Source organism: Peromyscus eremicus, chromosome 15 (genome assembly GCF_949786415.1).
Source record: "Peromyscus eremicus chromosome 15, PerEre_H2_v1, whole genome shotgun sequence".
Classification (NCBI taxonomy): Eukaryota; Metazoa; Chordata; class Mammalia; order Rodentia; family Cricetidae; genus Peromyscus; species Peromyscus eremicus.
In genome coordinates, this window is record NC_081431.1 from 43,119,883 (window position 1) to 43,143,305 (window position 23,423).

Below are 23,423 nucleotides of genomic sequence, written 5' to 3' on the forward strand. Positions count from 1 at the left end.
TTGACAAGCTCAACAGAGTGTCTAAAAAATTAAAGTAGATGCTGTTGTCATGTTAAATGGCCATGCTGTCCAATTGCCTTCCGTATTAGTTACTTTTCTAGTGCTGTGATAAAACACCATGACCAAGGTCATTTATTGAAGAAAGCATTTATTTGAGCTTAGGATTCCAGAGGGCGAGAGCACATGATGGCTCTCACCCTCCGGAATGGTGGCAGGAGCAAGAAGCTGAGGACTCACATCTTGAAAGGCAAGCACAAAGCAGAGAGACTTCTGGAGGTGGAGTGGCTAACGTACACATCAGCTTACAGCACCTCTGGACACATGCACAAGACCAAGCCAATCAGAATTCCAGCATGAGTTATGGAGGGGGCCCCAAGCCTCCACCCTTGATAGAGGAGCTAATAAATAGCACTTGGTGGTTGCTGAGGGGAAGAGACTCATCTTCCTTTGGAGAAGTAGGTTGCCTATGCTCCAGTGGACAGCCCTATTCCCATGCACCAATGGGCAACCATAACTGGACTCAGGTTATTAATACCAACACAGAAAGGAAGGCCATGAAGTTGGGAGAGAGAAAGGGTTGAGGGCACAAGGGTGTATCAACTGATGATGTGACTGCTCTGTGGTATTGTTAAGGGGAAATTTTTTGTTTTAGATCTGAGAGAGAGAAAGAGAGAGAGAGAGAGAGAGAGAGAGAGAGAGAGAGAGAGAGAGAGAGAGAGAGAGAGAACAGCCAGAGGCATCTGGAAGAGTCCAGAGGAGTGAAAGTAGTAGATTGAATGTGTACAGCAGTCTAGACTTGGCCATGAGAGATGCAGGAGCCAAGTAGAGAGAGGTAGGAGAGAGAGAGAGAGAGAGAGAGAGAGAGAGAGAGAGAGAGAGAGAGAGAGAGAGAAAGAGAGAGAGAGAAAGAGACCAAAATAGAAGGGTTATAAGGAAAATGAGTGTGTAGGGGGAGCCCATGAACTGGGGGAGTTCAAGTTTAGGGAAGGAGGTGAGAACAGCTATGATTCTAGCATGGACTTTGAAATGTATAACAGATATGTGTGGTACTGAGGGAGCCTGGAAGCCAGCATGGGCTTTGATATGCTAGTAGGCACCACAGATAGTCATTTGTCCCTTCTGCCCTTCGGGAATTTCGGGAAATGCAGTTTCCTTTTGGACTTGACTTAGAGTAATGGGGGAGGGGGTAATGGTAGGTAGATATGATCATAATACATTGTGTAAATGTAGGAAATCTTCAAGTACCAAATACAAATATTATCTAAAAGGCTAAGGTGGAGATTGGAGGAAGACACCTGACTTTGGCTTCTGGTCTCCCCATGAATGTGAAGACACATGTGTTAACACACACATCAAGATAACAAACACAGGCTTGAGAGCTGGCTCAGCGGTTAAGAGAAATTAGTGCTCTCCCAGAGGACCCAGGTTCGATTCCCAGTATCCACATGGTAACCCGCAACCATCTGTAACTCCAGTCTCAAGGGATCCAATGCCCTCTTCTGACCTCGGCAGGCACCAGACATAAATGCATGCAAAACACTCATACACACAAAGTAATAAAATAGATAAATCTAATAAATAATAAAGAAAAAATAAATCTAAAAAAAAAAAAGATAACAAACACAATACACAAAGCCAAGTCAAGGAACAACCAGGTTGACAAGGAATTGAGCACTGATTAGATCATGTGCAAGAAAAGACAACTGCGTAGAGAGCATACCTATAGTAGTCCTCCAAATTTTTGAAAAGGGTCCAACCAAGGCAGCTGATTGGATGAGGTTTGAGAGTATGCAAGAAGGAATCGAATCGGAGGGCTGGCTTGTGTAGCAGTTTCCTCTGAGGTCATAAACCTTCCATCTGGGAGGGGAGCTTGTTAAGACACAGGATGTGAAAGGAGGTGAGGCCACAGGCCGTTCTCAGGGAGGCGAAACATCCTGCAGGGAAGCCCCTTAAGCTCAGGGAGTAAAGAGCTCAGAGGCTTCTTAAGAGTGTGCTGCCACAGCCTCCTTCACATCCTCTTCCTCTTGTTGCTCCTCCTGCTCCTTCCCTTCCTCCCCCTCCTCCCCCTCCTCCCCCTCCTCCCCCTCCTCCTCCTCCTCCTCCTCCTCCTCCTCCTCCTCCTCCCCCTCCTCCTCCTCCTCCCCCTCCTCCTCCAGACAGGGTGTTATGTATCTCAGTCTGGCTTTCAACTCCTATGTAACTGTGGATAATCTTGAACTTCTGATCTTCCTGCCTCTGAGATTACAGGTATGTGCCACTATACCCCATTTTATGTGGTTCTGGGGATGGGATCCACGGTTTTGTGCATGTTAGATAAGCACTCTATCAAACGAGCTATACCCTCCAGCACCCAATTCTTTTTCTTTCTTTCTTTCTTTTTTTTTTTTTTTTTTTTTTTTTTTTTTTTTTGAGACAGGGTTTCTCTGTGTAGCTTTGCGCCTTTTCCTGGATCTCGCTCTGTAGACCAGGCTGGCCTTGAACTCACGGAGATCCGCCTGGCTCTGCCTCCCGAGTGCTGGGATTAAAGGCGTGCGCTACCACCGCCCGGCGCAGCGCCCAATTCTTTAAGAAAATGATTTTTTTTTAAAATTATGACCATTATCTATGTATCTGTATGTGTGTATCTGTGTCTGTGTGTGCATATGTGTGTGCAGGTACTCATGGAGGTTTGAAGAGGACCTCAGATCCACTGGAACTAGAGTTACAGGCAGTGCATCTAATTGGGTGCTAGAACCCAAACTCTGGTCCTCTGGAAGATCAGCAAGTGCTCAGACCACTGAGCCATCTCTGTAGCCCTCCTAAGTTTTAATATTTTTATATCACCACCATAGCACAAATCCTATCTGTACCAGTCATTTAGAAGAAGGAAAAAAACCCTCACCCGAAAAGGTTTGTTTGATGGAATACTTTCTACATGTTAGAAAACTAAAAGCTAGAAATTACAACATCATTTTTCATTTATATTTGAAATGGATACTACAGTAATATCTCACACTAATGTATGTTACATGAATCCTAAATGGTTTTATATATCACCACAAATGTACAATGTTGTTAACCACAAAGACACAAGTCTTCATGATTATTTATTTTTTAATTTATTTATTTTTCCCCAGAAGCAAGCCATCACAAATAGGACTTTTTATACGTCACTAAGAAAAATCTGAATTTTATACAGATTCTTGGACTGGCAGTTTGTATCCATCGGCTCCTTCAACTTCGGCCTCTGTCTCATCACCAGTAGCCTTCCCAGAACCATGGAGCTCCATGAGTTTTCCCAACTCAAGCTTGGGTTTCCATTTTTACTTTTCTAATGAAGACAACATGAAGAGGATAAATGAGCTGGCAAGGCTTTCCTACGTCTTTCCCAGTCTGTCTTCGATCAATTTATTATTCATTTATTTATTTAGTGCTGGGTCTCACTATGTAGTCCTGGCTGTTGGGAACTCCCTATGTAGACCAGGCTGGCCTCCAACTCACAGCGATCTGCCTGCCTCTGCCTCCCAAATGCTGGGATTAAAGGCTTGTGCGACCACCGCCTGGCCATCTTGGATTTCCTAAATGCAACTTCATTATTCTGCAGATCAGCAAGGTTCAGTTCGAACACATGCCCCTCAAGGCCATCACAGGCAATTCTGGTTCCTGGAGTCCTTGTGACTAGTGTCTTTTCAATGTTTCTAATGTTGAATGTTGTAGTCAGAAGTTTTCCTGAGTCCTGGCCAGTGGTCAGGACAAATCTCTCCCACTTACATTCTCCAAGTAAACACACAGAGGCTTATATTAATTATAACTGCTTGACCATTAGCTCAGGCTTATTACTGACTAGCTCTTACACTTAAATTAACCCATAATTCTTATTTATGTTTAGCCACATGGCTTGGTACCTTTTCTCAGTTCTGCCTTCAGATCTTGCTTCCTCTCTGGCTGGCTGGTGACTCCTGACTCAGCCCTTCCTCTTCCCAGAATTCTCCTCGTCTACTTACCCTGCCTATACCTCCTGCCTGGCTACTGGCCAATCAGCATTTTATTTATCAACCAATCAGAGCAACACATATTCACAGCATACAGAACATCTCACAGCACTTCTCCTTTTCTGTCTAATCAAAAATTTAACATAGTAAAATTACATATAATAGAACAGTTATCAAGCAAGAATTATACTTATAATATCTAGTCTATTTGTATTTGACAAAATTAAAGAAAATATTCTATCTATTTTATATTTATAAGTCTAAAGTTTCATATCTAATTTATCATTTATCATAACCAAGGAAAATTATAATTAAAGCTATCTAGTCTTCAACTACATCAAATAACTCAGAAGGATACAAAATTACCTAAGCAAACAGGAAATGCATTGTAAGCAACTTTCAAAACTCTTGAAATGACAAAGACAGCTGCCTGCCTGGTCAGTCACCCAAAGTTCCTCTGTAACTTTGGGGCATCCTTCTTCAGCCTATAGGCCTAGAGTCTCTCAATCGCTTCTCTCTGTGTCCTGTAAAATTTCTGGCAGTTTCTTCTGCGAAGCAGGAACCTGAAGGACCATTTCACCTTGTTTTGGCAAATTCAGTGGTCATTTTCCCATGGGTCCTGTATGTCCAGTTTATACAGCAGTCCAGGCAAGAGCAGTTTCTTGTCCAAATGGCTGTTTTTGCCAAGAAGATAAACTCTATATGGAGTGTCTTCAACACCCATTCTCCTCTCTGAAGTAAACCAGTACTGCCAGGAGCAGACATGTCTCACTGTCCAGAAAAGTCTAAATTTTTAAAACATTTTAAATGCCATATTCTGTAGGTCTTTGAAGTGTTTGAAGATTATCTATCTGAAATATATCTATGTATATCTAGAAAACTTAACTAGCATGACTGTGTGATTATCATAGATGACTAACTATTAATCTGTATCTCTTAATTATACATTATAATTTAAATGAATTACATAAACATAACACCTTAAGAGTAGAAATATACATACAATATAACAAAATTAACTTTAAATTTGTATCAATAAACTAAAATCTAAAGCAATTTAAAACAAATTGGTCTTTAAAAGTAGATTCAATAATCTACCCTTTTATCTTATCATATCAATATCCTATATTTCTATATCAGAATGTAGCTGGGACTTTCACATCAAACTAATCTTTCTTAGAAAATGGATCAGTTGGATGTGGTGGATCTTTGTGAGTTCCAAGCCAGCCTGGTTTACATAGGGAATTCCCAGACAGCCAGGGATACATAATGAGAACCTTTCTCCAAAAAAAAAAAAAAAAAAAAAAAGCCAGGCAGCTTTGGTGGCTCACGCCTTTAATCTCAGCACTCAGGAGGCTGAGGGAGGGGGATCTCTGAGATAGAGGCCAGCCTGGTCTATAGAGTGAGTTCCAGGATAGCCAAGGGCTACACAGAGAAACCCTGTCCTAGAAAGAAAGAGAGAGAGAGAGAGAGAGAGAGAGAGAGAGAGAGAGAGAGAGAGAGAGAGGGAGGGAGAGACAGACAGAGAGAAACAAAGAAAGAAACAAAGAAAGAAAGAGGAAAGGAAAGGAAGGAAATGGATTAGCCTTGTCTTAGCTCCCTTCTGTCACTGTGTGTCAGGCCCTTGTTCTTGCTGACTGACACAGTGTCACTCAGAGAGCCAAAAGGGCTTTTCAGTTTTGTTTTTGACCTAGGGTCCTCTATGGAGCCTTGGTCAGCCTGGAATTGACTACATAGACCAGGATGGTCTTGAAATTGTGGTGATCCTCCTGCCTCTGCCTTCCCAAGAGCTAGGCACGCAGGTACATGCCACTCACTAACCTAGGCTTCAAAATAAGAACTTTGATTCATTCTTTTGGCCTTTCAGACACATGCTAGTTCATTACTTTAATAACCTGCACTGACAGATGTTAGGCAGAAATGGTCACATTTGGGCCATGGAAAGCACCATTCCACAGCTCCAGGGTAAGGAAAAGCAAAATTGATTCATCCTCCCCCAAAGCCTCTCTCACTAGCCCATCTCATTTACCCTGTTTAATTCCTTTGAGCTGAATATTTTGTGCACACGAGTGGCACCAATTATCTTGGTTGTCTTGGGAATATAAAAAGGAGCTACAAGACCAAGGGGAGTGTTGCAGACACAAACTCACTATGCTAAAATACAGGAAAAACTCCACTCAGGTTTGTGGCTGGAATCATATTTTTTTCAGCTGAGTGGGTGATAAATCTTGAATTGCCTGCTTCCTGAAGCTACTTTGAATTATAGGTCTCTTTGGGCCTCTCTACAGTTTTAACTTGGCTCTCAGAGAAGGATGACATATCTCACGTATAGCAAATAAAGATCTGGCCAAGGATATCTTCTGTTAGCAATACATTCATGGGTAGTGGTTAAGCCCCAAGCTATTCCAGTCTTCTGCCTACCTTTCATTTTAAATTTTGTTTTATTTTCTTAAGCCAAGTTTTCTGAGAAAACAAAAACAAAACCTGTTGGTTTCCTGTCAACGGATTGTTATATTTGCATTATGTCTAGCTTCTTTTTTTATTATGTTTATTTATTTATCTTGTCTCTGTGTGTGCGCATGTGTGTGCGAGCACCACATGCTTGTCACAGAGCAAGTGTGGGTGTCAGAGGATAATTTTAGGGAGTTGGTTCTTTCCCTTTACCCATGAGTCTTGGGGATGGAACTCAGGTCATCAGGCTTGGTGGAAGGCATCTTTACCTGCTAAGTCACCTTAAAAATAGATCAAACTCAGGACAACCAGAGCTACACAGAAAAACCCTGTCTCAAAAAAAACAAAATAAGACCAAACTTGGAAGATAAACAAAATCTTTGTTATGCAAACGAGGACCTGAGGTTTGCTCTCCAGCACACACGTAAAAGCTGGGCAAGGTGCTATCCATTTGTGATTCCAGTGATGGAGGCTGGGGAAAAATGAAAACAAGAGGATCCTTGGGCTTACTGGACAGCCAAGCTAGCCAAAACAGTGGGCTCCAGGTTCAGTGAGAGACCCTGCCTCAAAAACCAAAGTGGATCGTGGTAGAGGGAGACATGTCATGTGACTTCTGACCTCCACACATGCATTCGTGGGTAAGCACACCTGCAAACACATTTGCACAAACATGCATACAACACATACCCACACATCAATAAGTAAATAAATATAATCATATTGATGATTGAAACAATAGCTGCTTGTCTCATAAACGGCTTACAGACTACAAAGAGGAAAGTGACCCCTGAGTGGGAGGAAAGTGTGGCACCACGAAGAGTGTAACAGCTAATCTTCAATGTCAACTTGGCCACATCTGGAATCAACTAAAGCCCAAGATGCTGGTTACTCCTGGGGCAAGGGGTTTCTTTATTTTTATATTTATCTTGTTTTTCGAGACAGGGTTTCTCTGTGTAGCCCTGAGTGTCCTGAAACTTGCTTTGCAGACCAGGCTGGCCTTGAACTCACAGAGATCCACCTAGCTCTACCTCCCAAGTGCTGGGATTAAAGGCGTGGGCCACCACTGCCTGGCTTTAACATGGTGTTATTAAAAATGTTATTTCAGGATTTTATTTTGAGACAGGGTCTCATAAATCTCAGACTGGCCTCAATCTCCTTATGTAGTCGATGATAGCCTTGAATTTCTGTTCCATCTGCCTCTGCCTAGTACTGGATTACATGGTTGGTACAAGCATGAACCACCAAACACGACTTTATGCAGGTCTGGGGATAAAACCCAAGGCTTTGTGCATGCTAGGCAAGTCCTCTACCAACTGAGCTACAGTCCTAGTCCTGACATCAGTTTTTAATTTGTCTGCTTTGTTTTTGAGACGGGGTTTTGGTATGCAAAAGGTTTGCCTCCTTCTCAGCCTCCTCCTTCTCTGCCTCCAGAGTGCTGGGATGACATGTGTGCATCACCACATCCAGCAGCAGGATGGTATTCTTTTTTTTTAGGATGATATTCTTTACATGAAATAAAAAAAAAATTAGCAAAAGGAATAAAGCCTCCATAGTGCATATCACAATGGATACTGACCATGGAGTATATATTTATTATATTTATTAATACACAGATGCTCCCTGATTTATCAAGTTACATCAATAAGTCCACAGAAACTTGAAAATATTATGAGTTGAAAACACATTTAATATTTCTAACTGTGGAACATCATAACCTAGACTCTTTTAACCATGATCAATACATGTATATAATGCTAAGCTTCATGGAATTATCTAGCATGTAACTGATTTTATAATAAAGTATTGACTATCTCTTCTAATTTATTAAATAGAAAATACTGTACCAGTGGGTGGCTGTGGCGCACGCCTTTAATCCCAGCACTCGGGAGGCAGAGCCAGGCGGATCTCTGTGAGTTTGAGGCCAGCCTGGTCTCCAAAGCGAGTTCTAGGACAGGCACCAAAAACTACAGGAGAAACCCTGTCTTGAAAAACAAAACAAAACAAAAACCAAACAACAACAACAAAACAGAAAGAAAAGAAAATACTGTACCAAAAGTAAAAAAACAAAACAAACAAGCAAAAAACCCAGAATGCTTGTATGGGTATGCTTTTATATTAAAGTAAAAAATAATTATGGGGATGGAGAGATGGCTCGATGATTAAGAGCACTTGCCAGCACCCACATGGTGGCTCACAACCATCCATAACTCCAGTTCCAGAGGATCTGACACCCTCTTCTGACTTCCACAGGCGCCAGGCTGCACGTAATACCCTATATACATTCTGGCAAAACACTCATACACATAAAACGAACACAGCTAAAAAAAATTGGAGTAAAAATTGTAAGTTAATTATCTTAAATTGGTTGTCTGTATTGTACAATTAAAACAAAAGGTGAACCAGATATAAATGAAGCATGTTCATAATCCCAGCATTTGGGAAGCTAAGGCAGAAGAACTGTTGAGTCTGAGGCCACCAGAGGCTACATAAGGGCTTTCCTTTAAGAAAAAGAAACAAACAAACAAAAGCTGGGAGTGGTGGCCCACGCCTTTGATCCCAGCACTGGAGGCAGAGGTAGGAAGATTCTGTGAGTTCTAGGCCATCACGGTCTACAGAGTGATTTCCAGGGCAGCCAGGACTACACAGAGAAACCCTGTCTCAAATAAACAAACAAACAAACAAGAAAGGAAAAAAAAAAAAAGAAAAATCCTATGTAGGCTGGTTTGAACTGTAATCCAAGTACACAGGGGACAAAGATGGAAGGATTGTCTATGAGCTTGAGGCTGCCCAGGACTACAGAGCAAGATCCTGTCTTCAACAAAGTAAAAAGAAACAAACAAGCCCCAATAACAACAAAATCAACCAACCAACCAAGCAAGCATACAAACCCACGGGTCCCCCAAACAAGCAAACAAAAACTTCCTCATTAGGAAGAAATTGGAAAGTGTACCTTAGATGACAGGAAACATGTACGGAGTTTATCTTTGAAAAGCACAACTATGAGGAAATCACCCAAGAATTATAGTTTTAGAGTAAAATTTCTTCAAGTGTTTTTCATAGCAACCAGGAGCCAACAGGTGACATCACCATGGCTAACATTATCATTGTTCACCCATAACCCCACTTTTCCTCCTAAACTTAGTTCAAGCGTTCACTCTCCTTGTAGATGTATGGAATTGGGTAACTAATTCTGGCCAATGAAATGTGATCAGTGATCTGAGCCCCTTCTAAATGAAGGCTTTGAAGGTACCTGGTTATTCTTCAGTTACTTTCCTTCTCTCCATAAAGAATAAATTACTGTGATGGCTATTTTTGATTGTCAACTTGACTACATCTGGAATTAACAGGAACCGGAAATGGAAGGGCAGCCTGTGAGGGACTCTGGCTTAATTTGAAGTGGGTAGATCCGTCTAATCTGGATCTTTGAGCTGGGATCACACACCTTTAATCTGGGCCACGCCTTCCACTAGAGGCCTATATAAGGACATGGAAGAAGGAAGCTCTTGCTCTTTGCCTGCTTGCTCTTTGCTCACTAGCAAGCCCTTTCCTTCGTTAGCATTAGAGCCCATTTCTTTAGGATTCCTGCATGTACTGAAGACCAGCTGAGACACCCCACCTCGTGGACTGAATAAACTACTGGATTCTTGGATCTCCCATTCACAGGCAACCTTGTTGGATTGACCTGTAAGTTACTCTAATAAATTCCCTTTTTATATATAGAGAAATTCAGTCTCTGAGTTCTGTTACTCTAGAGATCACTGACTAATACAAGGTGATATTGCTAAGAGATGATGGTGTCTCTGTCAACCTGGTTCCTAGAGAGACTGGAACAGTGAATCTGATCCTCACTAAGCACCAAGGACGAGCAGACAAGAAACTTTTGATGTATTGAAGCTGAAGGTTTCAGAGATGTTTGTTACTAGATGCCAGAACATAACCTTCCCTGTTTAATCCAGTCTGGGAGGATTCATGCCAAGTTTTGTTGGAGTGAAGAGATAAAATAGGTGAAAGAATTATACTAATTTGTCAGAAGTGCCTTTCTATTAAAGGATTTTAGCCTAAGGTCTAACTTTTTAAATAACTTTTAATCTAAATATCACATAAGTTTTCTATTTTTAAAACAATCCTACTGTGACTCTTTAAGTATGATATTAAATTCATCCATAAAGTTTCTGTGCTTTCTATAAATGATCACTTTCCTCAACAATAATGGACTTGCAAAATCTAGTCACACACCACAATTTCCAAAAGCATTTGAACTAGAGAAAAAGTTTTAAATTATGATCATTCTATGGTGGAGGAGCAGAGCATCCGTCATTATTCTGGCTTTTATTCACATCTGAGGAAAGCTTAACCTTGAAGGGCTTTTCAAAGTCAGAGAATTGCTAGAATGGACAATAAGTGTGATGGCTAATCTTGGTTTTTAACTTCACCACATCTGGAATCAACAAAAATCCCAGCAGCTGGGCGCACCTGAGAAATATTGTCTTGATTGAATCATTAGAGGTGGGAAGACCCACCCGAAATCTGGGCGGCACCTTCTGGTATGGAAGGACTTGCAAGTAGGAAGCTTTTGCTTTTTTTCCTGTTTCCCCTCACTCTCACCAGCAAGTCCATTTACCCTGCTGGTGAAGCATTACTTTGCTAATGTTAAAACCTACTTCTCTGGGATTCCAACACAGACTGAAGACCAACTGAGACATCCAGCCACCGGGACTGAACAAGTACTAGATTCTTGGCCTTTCAATTGGAGACAGACTGTCACTGTTGGACTAGCTGGACCACAGCCGGTAAGCACTCTAATAAATCCCTTTTATATACATGTGTGTATATATATATATATATATATATATATTCATTCTATTAGTTCTGTTCCATAGAAAACCCTGAATAATACGGTAAGTTAGAAAATTTTAAGCCACAGAAAGGAATGCCATAATAACATTATTGGAAGCTATAAGCCAGCTTGTCCAATTTCCACTATTCTCTTGCGCTGGGATTGCCTTCCCATCTGTCATGTTATCCTTGGTTATTTTTTCAAGGTTATCTTTTCAGTGCAACATTTTGAAGTTAAGGGAACTTTTTTACTTGTTACTTCTTTAGTTCAAAATTTAAATGCAGGAATGACTGAATTTCTTGTAGGCTAACTGGTTTTGCTTTGGGTAATGATGACTATTTATCCATAGCTACTTAAATCCTCAAGTTCAAGTTTAGCAGATAATACTCGACTTGAAAAAGCCAAGGAGGGTGAACATACACTTCCAGAGCTGAAGGTCACTTTTCCTTAGATCTTTACGGGTTTACTCAGCAAGGATGAAGTGTCTATTAGGGCTGGGATGCAGGGGAGCCAAAGTCCGGAAAGTTCTGCAGCAGAAATCCTGAGGATTTCTAGCGCTGCGATGTGCAAGCGGACGACGAAGTCAGGGGCTAGATGTCCAAGTCTAAAAAACCTCCCGCCGCGGGCCGGGATGGCGCAACCTGTGGGCCCAGGCAGGCCCAGGAAGGCTCCGGGATGGGAATGCAGACAGAAAGGAGACGCCCAAGTCAGCAGGCTTTGGCCGGGGACTGCCGCGGGGCGCTGGGGGCGCCTGGCGTGGGTTGGCCGCGGGCGGGGGCGGGGCGAGCGCGTGGGCGTGGCCGGGCGGCGCCCGCCTGCCTGGCGGTCAGGGCCTGCACGAGGCACGCCCCCTCCCCTGCGCCCGGGGCCTCCCCGCGCGGTGCACGTCCGCGTCCCGCGCCTCCGCCTCCTCGCTCGCTCGCTCGCTCGCTCGCTCCTTCCCGCCCTCCCCGCAGCTCCGGCCGAGCCGGCTTCCCCCCCCCCCTCCCCAACCCCAGTCTCTCATGAATATTGAGCGGCCCCTGTTGTATTTCCCGAGCTCCATTGCGGAAGCCGAGGCTCGCCATATTGTGCGGCGGCGGCGGCGGCGGCGGCGGTTGGTCCTCGAGTCTCGCTCCGGCCGCGGCCAGCGGAGCCCCGGGCTGGGGCAGGAGCCGGTGAGCCGGGCGAGCGGGACGGCGAGGGGTGCGAGGGCGGTGGGCTGCGGCCACGGGGAACCCGGGGCGGGCTGCGGCCCGAGCGGCGGCGGGGCTGGGGGGGAGTGTGTGTATGTGTGTGTCCGTCCGCGGGCCGCGAGGGGGCCGAGAGGCGATGGCGCCGCCGCCGCCCCCGCCCGCTCGCTCGCTCGCTCGCTCGGCCGTTCGCGGCCCGCCGGGGAGGGCTCATTGTTCGCGACCCGTGAGCAGCGGGCTGGCGAGGCGTCCGGAGCCCTTCCCCTCGGAGCGCATCCGCGCCGCCCTCGCCTTACGGCGGCCGGGGGCCTCCCGGGCGGGCGGGCGGCTCCGGAGTGCGACGCGAACTTCCCCCGCCCCGGGCTTCCCCGCGGGACCCGGAGCTCCGCGCCGTAGGGGCGGGGCGGGGAGCCTGAGGCCGACGACCCTCCTTCCTTTAGTACCTGGGATCGGGGTGGCCTAGGGACCCCCTCCCGGCCCCACGTTCCCGCAGGGCGGCCCCCCTGCCCCGGAGTATCTGTTGCCGCCTCCGAGAGCCACGGGTTCACCGCTCCCCCCCCCCCAACAACCCCCGAGGCGGCGTTGGGGGGAGGGGGCGACTGGGTCCGCTCTGGCAGCTTCGCGTTTTGAACCCGGGACGTGTGTGGCGAAATCGTGGATTCCCTGTCGACTCCCGAGCCGTGGTCCTAGTTGTTAGGATCGTTTCCCTGCTACAGAAGTCGCCTTCGTCCTCGTAGAGATACTGTTGGTTTACGAAAAAAAAAAAAAAAAAAAAAAAAAATCGGTCTTGCAAACTTTGAGGTTCATTCCGATTATTTTGACCACTAAAACAAATAACCAGTTTATTTCCACGAAGCACCTTTTAAGAGACTGTCTTTTAAGAGACTGTCGGAAGTTTGTATGCCTTGTAACGAGTTGTGAAAATGTCAGACTTCTAATGCGGTGTGTGAAAAATCTTAGATGTGCATTAAGCATTTTTAGTAGTATGCGGTTCTTTTGAAGTAAAAAAGGAGACTGTCAGTAATTTAAGCTGATCATTTAATTAAAAGCACCATGAACCATTTGCATTAAATAATTTATTTTTGGTAGTTCTGAGATGATCAACTGGAGTGCTTAGTGGGCTTGGTAGCTAATGTTCTTAATTATTTTTAATTTCTGAATATTTTAACAATTCAGATTGATGTTAGGTTTGGGGATTTTTTTGTTTTTTGTTTTTACCCCGACAGCATCCCATTCAGTATAGTCCGGGCAAGCTGGCTTCATACTGGATATGTAGTTTAAGGCAGTCAATCCTCCCGCTTCAGATGAGTGTTGAGATTACAGACATTCAGCATCACAACTGGCTTACATTTTGTGTCTTGAATTGAAATTTGATCCTTTAATTTATAAAGGACTTAATTGGCAGCAATGTTACTCCTGAATATATACCTCTTTGCCCTCTGAAGTTTCTACTTGTCACAATCAACAGGTATCTTTATTATTAAAGTCTTGACGGTTACAACTAATCCACTATTTAGTCAAATAACTGGAAACAATGTAACATTCCAGTTTCTAGGGGTACCATAGCAAATAGGTAAATTTTTAAAAATAGTAAAAATTGTTACTTTTTCCAAGTTTTCTTAAGTAATTTATCTAAATCACCCATGTGGGATACACACTTGACTTTAGTTATAGATGAAGACTAAAATGGAGACTTTAGACACATAGTTGTATCCTAGTCTTTAGGAGTGAAGACAGGATGATCAGGAGTTCAAGGTCGTCCCTGGCTACATAAAGCCCAGTGTGGGCTCTATGAGATTACCTCAAACAAACAATCAAGCAAAAACCAAACCTCTAAAAGGAGATGTTACTAAGGATAATTGGCTGAGTCCTGTTAGTCTTTGTATTTGAAAAATAAGGTAATGTCCCTCAAATGTGCTGCACAGAAAGCCTCAAATTAGAACAATATAATATAGTTCAGACATGGAAAATACTGGGAAGTTAGTGGGCTTTGTTGTCCTTATATTATTTTCTGTGGATCATTCAAGATAGTGCCCAGGTAGAGTATATAGAAATATAAACCAAGTTGGGGCTGGAGAGATTAAGTGGTTAAGGGCACTGACTACTCGCCCAGCAGACCTGGGTTCAAGTCCCAGTACCCACATGGCAGCTCACAACTGTAACTCCCAAGATCTGACACCCTCACACAGTCTATACACATGCAGCAAAACACCAATGCAAATAAAAATAAATAAATTATTTAAAAAAAGAAATATAGACCAAGTCAGTAAACATGTTTGGAATCTCATTAGTCTGTCCCTGGTCTAGGTTTCTTTTTTTTTTTTTTTTTCCCACTGTGGAGTGATCAACATTTAATAGGTCTTAGGTTTCTGATGTCTGGTCTATACTCTTTAATTTGATTCACTCATGATTTGTGTTCATATTATGCAGTTTTGAAATAAAGGTGATGCATGCCTAACAAGTAACATATAACCAGATGTTTGAGGGACAGTTTAATTTCTATATTAGCAAAGAAGCATAAGTCCTTCTAGCTAGAGAAATGAGTTTATATTAAAATATACTTTGTTAAGTGGGGTGGTGGTGGCACAAGCTTTTAAAAAAAATTGTTAAATTATGGGAGTATTTCTAGTATGACTTAAAAAGACCTCGTAGTTTTGAAATGACTGAGTCTCTGAATTCTGGAGAAATGAAAAATGTATCATAGTTTGAGGTGGGATCTTATTCTGTAACCTAGGTTTCCTTGGACTCCTGGAAGTCCTGCTGGGATTGTCGGTGTATTCCGGGTATATGCCCCAGCATAATACTTTTTGGGTCTCTCAGCAGTGTTTCTCTCCCACGTTAGCTTTACCAGCCAGTTATATACCCATCCCCAGTCTGTAATCTAAAGAGGAAGAATACTTGAGGTTGTGCACACTCTGCAAACGTACAAACGTGCTACTGATTTCTAAGTAGTGTTATGTATCATGAAAGATAAACATCATCAGATACCAGTTGCTTGCTTTCTTGCATTTGTCTGAAAATTTAGTAGCTTGTAGACCATTAACTCGAATTTGAATAGGAATAGAGTATAAAGGTACCTTAGCGCTCAGTCCATTTCCTAAAGATCTAAAGGCCTTCATTCCCAGCATTCATGAGTGCCCGACCTGCTGCTAGGCCACATAGATTCCAGGATAGCTAAGAATGGGACCCAGCAAGTTTGTATAGATGACAGCATCTTGTCAACAATGTCAAAAGGTTAGACACTCAGTTGGATGCCGCATGCCTTTAATTCCAGTACTTAAGCAGTCTCTGAGTTCCAGGCTAGCCTAGACTACATAGTGAAATCTAGTTCCCCAAGGGGAAAAAAAGGTTGGACACTCGTGGACCTGGATTCTTTGAGTCTTTGGTATTTCATTTGTGGGTATGTGGAGGGGGTGTATAGCTTGGTTTCACATAGATATTTTGAATTTGTAATGAGGCCCATGGTATTTAATTAGAAACTAGCTGTACTTTGTTCCGAGGCAGGAGCTAGCTAGGTAATGAGTCCCTGACTGTAGATGTAGAAGGTGGGTGGCCCATTACCAATTTTGTTCTGAGTAGAGAAACTCCAGTAGAATTGGCCATGTCCTCAATTTTGTTTTAAAGCTTTGTGGGTGTTTGGCATCTGAAGTGGATTAGTATGGATGGGTCTACTAGTATGTCCTATTGAATGTTGAGCTGCTTTGTGTCACCAGCAATTCCAAGAAAGATTCCGATTGTTTTCACACATTTTGAGAAGGAATTGCTTCTGTATAGCAGCCATTTGTTGAAATTTTAAAAGTTAGTTTTTGTGTATTAAATTTAATAGTGAGGAATTGCTTTAAAAGTTAACTTCAGATTGAGATGTCTACTGAAGGCATGCTAACGAAGTGAAGTAAGAGGCAGATTTAAAAAGTCTTAGGAGTTTCTCTTGTTTGCTTTCAACAGATGTGTTCCTTATGGGCCCTTCTGAAAGAAGCATTCTTTTTTTCTACGTTGTAGAGTGGAGTTGTGTTTTTACTTTATTTTATATATGCGATTTGAGACAGGGTCTCACTATATATTCCTTGCTGGCCTGGAACTCCCAGATAGCCATTTTCCTTTGCTCCTGAGTGCTGGGAATAAAGGTCTGGGCCACTATGCCCAGCCTAGTGGTGGAGTTTTTTTTTTTATGAAGAAGTTAGAATTCAAAGTCAGTGTGTAAAGTGTAAAAATTATGCTCGGAGCCAGGAGCATAGTTAAACGTGGGGAATGTGTTTAGCATGTGCAGGACCCGGACTTAGTCCCCAGCACTGAGAAAACCAGCTTGAAAGTGACCAGTAAGTTCAGCCCTGTGTAGAACAGATCGCTCACTGGTTCTTTCCTTGAACACTAGATGATATGGGGGCATATCTGGACCAGAATGGCAGCAAGAACACACCGGACCAAACCCCCACATTTAGCAGTCTTATCTCACAGTTAGACTGAGAACAATGGGGCCTAGATCAACTCTACTGTGTCAGCGATCTTTGTGCTGTAGGAAAAAGGGGAGTTAATGTTTGAACTGTCCTGCACTATTTGAATCATTTTTTGTTTTGTATTCCAAAGCTGAATAGCTTGGATCACAAAAAACAAAAGTTCAGTGGCTTTTATGCTTCATCTAAACAGAAGCAAATGGCTGATTTCTAGTTAGCCTTTGTAAAATGGATTTTATAAAATAACCTTGAATTTCTTGGCGCAGCAGGGTATCTCAGAAGACAGCACTCACAGGGTCTAGAGGGCTGGAGAGATGGCTCAGCAGTTAAGAGCACTGGCTTCTTTTCCAGAGGACTGCAGTTAGATTCCCAGACTGTTAGGGTGGATCACAGCAGGATGTAGCTCCAATCCTGGCTTCTGCCAGCACTGCATGCATATGTACACAGACATACATGTAGGAAAAACATCCTTGTACACATTTTTAAAAAAAAAATCACTTTCTAGCAGTATACTAAGTCCCAGTAAAGAAAACCAACTTTAGTAAGAACAACATATTTAATATTAGGAAATTGATTAGATGAATATAAAAGCGAAAAGGGAATGCTAACAGTAGTTAAACCATACGAGATACGGGGTCTGAAGAGGGTCCTTGGAGCTGGTGCTAGATTTTGTAGAGGTCAGCTGTTTATAGAAAGACGTGTGATGGCTGGTTCTGGAAGTACCAAAAGACGCTGGAGACTAGAGCCAGTTACTGCCGCCTTGGGGGCTGGGGCTGACTGCAGCTTCAACTTAATAGCAGCCTAAAAGAGGCTCTTTTCGCGTTTTCCAGGTACAGTTCTACCTTTAGCAAGCAGCACAACCTAGCAGAAACCCTGCTGACAGAAGAGTCCTGAATTTGGGTGAATAATTTACTCCATCACCATGGACTGTAGTTTAGGAGGGTGGTTTGAAAATTGAGAGACAGTGAATAAAAGACCTGCACAAACGGTACATGATGAATACAGTAATTTTAATGTAAACCATGCCCTTATCTTCCCTTTCACAACACACAATTCTCTGTTGTGCCAGACCATTTTGCTAGGAATTAGAAATAGGAAAATACATTAAAGGGCTCCATCCTCAAGGGGTTCAGTTGAAGTGGGCATGACAAATAAACTACTGTACAGTGTGTTACATGCACTAACAGATGAGTGATGTGTTTTGGGTGCCCAAAGGACTTAGCAGCGAGCTCTCTGTTCCTCTGCTTAGCTAAGCTTTATCTTACATTCTGATCAAATCCACCTTTATTTTCTACGTCCGTCCCCGCCTATGAAAGCTGTTTTTGTGAGCGATCTCAGTTTTGCCACATAATTATTTTGTGCCTTATTCATCGAAATTATAAAAACTCTTGTTTCTTTGTACTTTAAGTCTGTATATAGGTGTTTGGGTAATTTATTTTTTAGTGGATAATAGGAATAAACTATTGCAGACATGTTTTCTCCTTCTAAGGTCATTCAAAAGTAGTTTGGATAGTTAGTTTTTCTGGATGTAAGAGTTCATTGTAGTTAATTGAACCAGCAGATGACAGAAAAGCAACTTTACATTTGTGGTTAGCTATATTTCAGAACCAGGAGCAATTTTTTTAATGCCCCCTCCCCTGCCAAAAAGAACTTTCTTACCCTTTCCTTCCTTTCTTCTCTCTTCTTTTTCGTCCTGAAACTGACTCTGTAGACCAGGCTGGCCTCGAACTCACAGAGAGAGCCACCTGCCTCTGCCTCATGAGTGCTGGGATTAAAGGTGTGCACCACCACCGCCCGACCCCTCTGTCTTAATAAATGCTATTTCTGGAAGAGAAAACAAGTTCCTCATTTGTTTTGACATGTTTTATCAACTCTCCCCTCTTTTCTCATTGTATTGAGGACTGTACTAGTTAGCATTGTGAAATGTGTAGATCCTGTATAGAACTTTGCTTTGACTTTCTGCCTGTTTCTTCCACCACACACATACCATACTGATTGAAAACGAATTGTTTGCTTTTAAAAAGACATATCTCCATGCCAGTAATTGCATTAAACTCTCAGTATTTACACTGTTTTCTGTGCAGAATTTAACTTAGCATATGAGAGCTGTTTTGGAACGCAGCCAAATGTCTTCTAGAAGGCTTACTATATATTACTGAGAGGGTAGTGTGTGTGGTAGAAGGGAGCTTCAGAGTTGGAGGTAAGAAACTTAATTTGTAGGGCTAGGGTTAGGTTATAGCTCCTTTGAATGAGGCCCTAGGCTCAATCCCCAGCCAACACTTAAAAAGCTGGTAAAGGGAGAGACTTAATTGGTTTCTAGGTCCAGCTCCAACTACAAACAAATCTTGGGTGTTCTGAGTGTGTTTGTGTATTCTTGTGTCTGTATGTCAGTTCATTTGACCTGATGAATTACTTTTAAAGATAAGAGATAAATGACTTTTTTTTTTTTTTAAAAAAAAAGTTAGTCAATTGTAAACAGGAATATATGTGAAGAAAGAAAAAGAAATCAATTTATCTGTGGCTTGTATCCTATCCTGGTGATAGCTTTGTGACTAAACTATAAGGAAATATGAAGAAGTCATTACAAAATACGAAATTAGGTCTACTTGTGGGACTCCTAACACTGGGAGCAGGGGCTGTCCCTAATGCTTTGGCTGGCTCTTGGGAACCTGTTCCTCATACTGGATTGCCTGTCCCAGCCTGAATACCAGGGGAGGTGCTTGGTCTCACCACAACTGGCCAGTCTGCCATGCTTTGTTGGTTGATATCCAAGGGAGGCCTGTCCCTTTCAGTCTGGACAGAAACAGAGGAGTGGATTGAAGGGGGAGTGGGGGAGGAAATGGGAGGAGAGGAGGGAGGGGGAAATTCAGTCAGGATGTAAAATTAATTAAAAATTAAAAATCTGAGATGAGTGGCCTGGTAGAGTGAGATTGAGTAGCCCTAAATAGCCCGTGTGTAGTCCCTCCTAGAATGACTGAGTTGTCCCTAATCATTAGAATATAGTAGAGTTTTTGAAATTCCGTGTTTGATAGACAGTTGTAAGGGTGGAACAGGAAGGGGAGGAACTACGGGTATACTGTGTTGGTCACGTTTTTTTTTTTTCCTCAGAGGTAAGGGTTCTTCGTTTTCATCAGATTCTGAGTGGGGGCTACAGATTCAGAAACGATTAAGAATAATGGGTTTGTGGGGTTTTTTGTTAAGCAGTGGGGAGAGAGAGTGATGGTAGTGGTCATTTCAGCATGGAGGAATGCTGAGGCCAGACTGTCTTCAGTTTTGGCCACCATTATCCCTGCCCACCCCCACCCAAAAAAGGTTTGAAGACTGAAAGCTAAAGTGTCCCAAAGCAATGCTGCTGGGTTAATAGAACCTCCCCCTTGGTTGTCCAGAAATAATAGAAGCACTTTGGCTTCCTTTTAAGTGGTCTCACCAAATTGCTCAGGTTAGCTTTGAACTCACTCGAACTCAGGCAAGCCTGAGTACTGGGATTACAGGTCTGTGCACCAAGCCTGGCCCCAGTTTTGTTTATGAGAGAATTAATTGCTACCATTAGAGACGTGAATTTTTCTATTTAAAGATTTACTGTGTGTGTGTGTGTGTGTGTGTGTGTGTGTGTGTGTGTATGTGTATGATTGCTTTTGCCTTCATGTAGGTGTGTGTACCATGTGCATACCTAGTGCCTATGGAGGTCAGAAGACATTGGGTCTCTTGGAACTGGAGTTACAGATGGTTGTGAGCTGCTGTGTGGGCTCTGGGAACTGAACCTGAGTCCTTCAAGAGCAGTTTAATGCTCTCCACTGCTGAGCCATTGTTTCAGCCCCCACACATTTTTTTATTGTAGTATTACTGTATATAGTTTTCTCTTTAAAGTTTTTGTTTATTGTATGGTTTATTGGTTTTTGAAAAAGAGCCTCACTATGTAGCCGTCACTGACTGTCCCAGAACTTACTGTGTAGAGCAGGCTGGCTTTGAATTTACAGAGATCCACCTGCCTCTGCCTCCTGGGTGCTGCCTTAAATATGTGCATCACCACACCCGACTTAAAGAACTGAAAATTCAACTGAACTGTAAAAACTGAACTAATAAAATCAGTTGAACAGAAATTCAGCACAGTAAGAATAAATTACATGAGCTGGGTGGTGGTGGTGCACACCTTAAATCCCAGCACTGGGAGGCAGAGACAGGCGAATCTCTGTGAGTTCGAGGCCAGCCTGGTCTACAGAGCAAGATCCAGGAAAGGCACAAAGCTACACAGAGAAACTGTCTCGAAAAGAAAAAACAAAACAAAACAAACAAACAAAAAAACTGATCACAAAGCTTCTTTGGCAGTGGTGGCACATGCCTTTAATCTCAGCACTGGGAGGCAGAGGCAGGCTAATCTCTTTTGTCTACAGAGTGAGTTCCAGGACAACCACAGCAGTTTCAGAGAAACCCTTTCTAAAAAAGGGGGGAAAATCCCACAAAACTTCTCTGGGCATTGTGGCATAAACCTGTAATCCAAAGGCGAGGCAGGAAGGGGTCCGAGGTTTAAGGCTAGCCTAGGTTACCTAATAAGATTCCGTGTTAAAAAATTAAAGTAGAGCCGGGCGGTGGTGGCGCACACCTTTAATCCCAGCACTTGGGAGGCAGAGGCAGGTGGATTTCTGTGAGTTCGATCTCTGTGAGTTCGAGGCCAGCCTGGTCTGCAAAGTGAGTTCCAGGAAAGGTGCAAAGCTAAACAGAGAAACCCTGTCTCGAAAAACAAACAAACAAACAAAAATTAAAGTAGAAGGAAAAAAAGATTATATAAGCCTGGGCTGGAGATGTCAGTCATTGGGAGGTCTCTTGCCTAATGTACTTTGGTGTTCTGTCCCGCAGCGGCACCACCTACACGTGCCTAATTGATTATACAGAGCTTTGCTTTAGTAGGTAGGTATCGCACATGTATAAACATACTTGATATGCACACATACACACACTAATGGAGCTTCTTGCATCATTTCCACTTTAAACCAGCAGTTCTCAACCTATGGGTTGAGACCCTGTAGCAGGTCGCATAGCAGATGTCCTGCCTGTCAGGTAGTTAGTTACGTTAGGATTCACAACAGTAGCAAAATTACACTTACGAAGTAGCAATGAAATAATTTTATGGTTGAGGGTCACCACTTGTGAAGAACTGTATAAAGGGTTACAGCATTAAGAAAGTTTGAAACCTCATTTCATAGAGGTTTAGACCTGTGTATTGATTTACTGAAAGTCACAATTTCAGTGTATCAACTGTGAGAGGTTTTTTTTTTTTCCCCCTGCTTTTTTGTGAGCTTTGATAAACCTCAGATTCTTGGATTTTTATTCTTAAATGATGTGGTTTCTTTCTTTCTTTCTTTTTTTTTTCTTTTTTCTTTTTTTTTCCTTCGGTTTTTTGAGACAGGGTTTCTATGTGTAGCTTTGCGCCTTTCCTGGAACTCACTTGGTAGTCCAGGCTGGTCTGGAACTCACAGAGATCCGCCTGGCTCTGCCTCCAGAGTGCTGGGATTAAAGGCGTGCGCCACCACCGCCCAGCGTGGTTTCTTTCTTAAGTACCTGGCTTTTATCTGGCCGTCATAACTTGGAGCTACTTCTTACTGAATGAACTTTTGTTGTTGCTATTTTGAGACAGGGTCACACTCAGTAGTGCATGTTGTCCTGGAACTTGATGTGTAGCCCAGGCTGGCCTCAAACTCAAGATCCTTGGTATTTTTAGTGATTTAAAAAAATTACTTCTTGCAGCAAACACTTAAGATAATGACATTATTGCCATGACAGTCATATTGGGTGTAGTGGTTAGGACAAGGATTGAATCATGCCTCTGAAGTTTACGGTGAGACAAGAAAGTCCTTTATGTTATTAGGGTCTTTATTAAGCCTCCCATTTCTTATTAAGTGAGGGCAGTAATAGTATTTATTTCATGAAACTCTTAGAACTTAATGGGATTTCAAATAAAGTGGTAAGCAGTGTAAATACTACCCATAACAATTGCCTGTAACCCATGCTGGCTTCAGAACTTCAGATCCTCCTGACCCAGCCTCCTGAGTGCAGGGCACACAGGCCATATTTGGTTTACTTAGTAGTAGCATTATTCCTAGACTGATATTATGGTCTTAAAAATATGACTTTTGTCTTTCCAAAAGGGTTATTTTTTTCTCCTAAGCTTTTTTAAATTGAAGGTTTTTTTTTGTTTTGTTTTTTTTTTTTTTTTTTGGTTTTTCGAGACAGGGTTTCTCTCTGTGTAGCTTTGCGCCTTTCCTGGAACTCACTTGGTAGCCCAGGCTGGCCTCGAACTCACAGAGATCCGTCTGGCTCTGCCTCCCGAGTGCTGGGATTAAAGGCGTGCACCACCACTGCCCGGCAAATTGAAGTATTTTTTTAGGTTACTTTATTATTACTGTTGTTGTTGTTGGTTTTTCGAGATTGGGTTCCTCTATATAGTCCAGGCTGACCTCAAACTCTGAGGGCTACCTCCTTATGCCTCGCAAGTGCTGGGATTAAAAGCATGCTCTGCTACTCCTGGCTTAGGTTATTCTCTTGT

At 42.8% G+C, this 23,423-nt stretch overlaps 1 protein-coding gene across 1 annotated transcript in view; it reads left to right on the forward strand.

Moving 5' to 3' along the window:
* The first annotated feature begins 12,242 nt into the window (after positions 1-12,242).
* Rnf2 (ring finger protein 2) overlaps positions 12,243-23,423 on the forward strand; it is a 36,633-nt gene continuing 25,452 nt past the window's right edge. The window contains exon 1 of the mRNA XM_059280476.1: positions 12,243-12,416. The gene's annotated coding sequence lies outside the window, so the exon portion shown is untranslated. The remainder of the gene's footprint in view (positions 12,417-23,423) is intronic.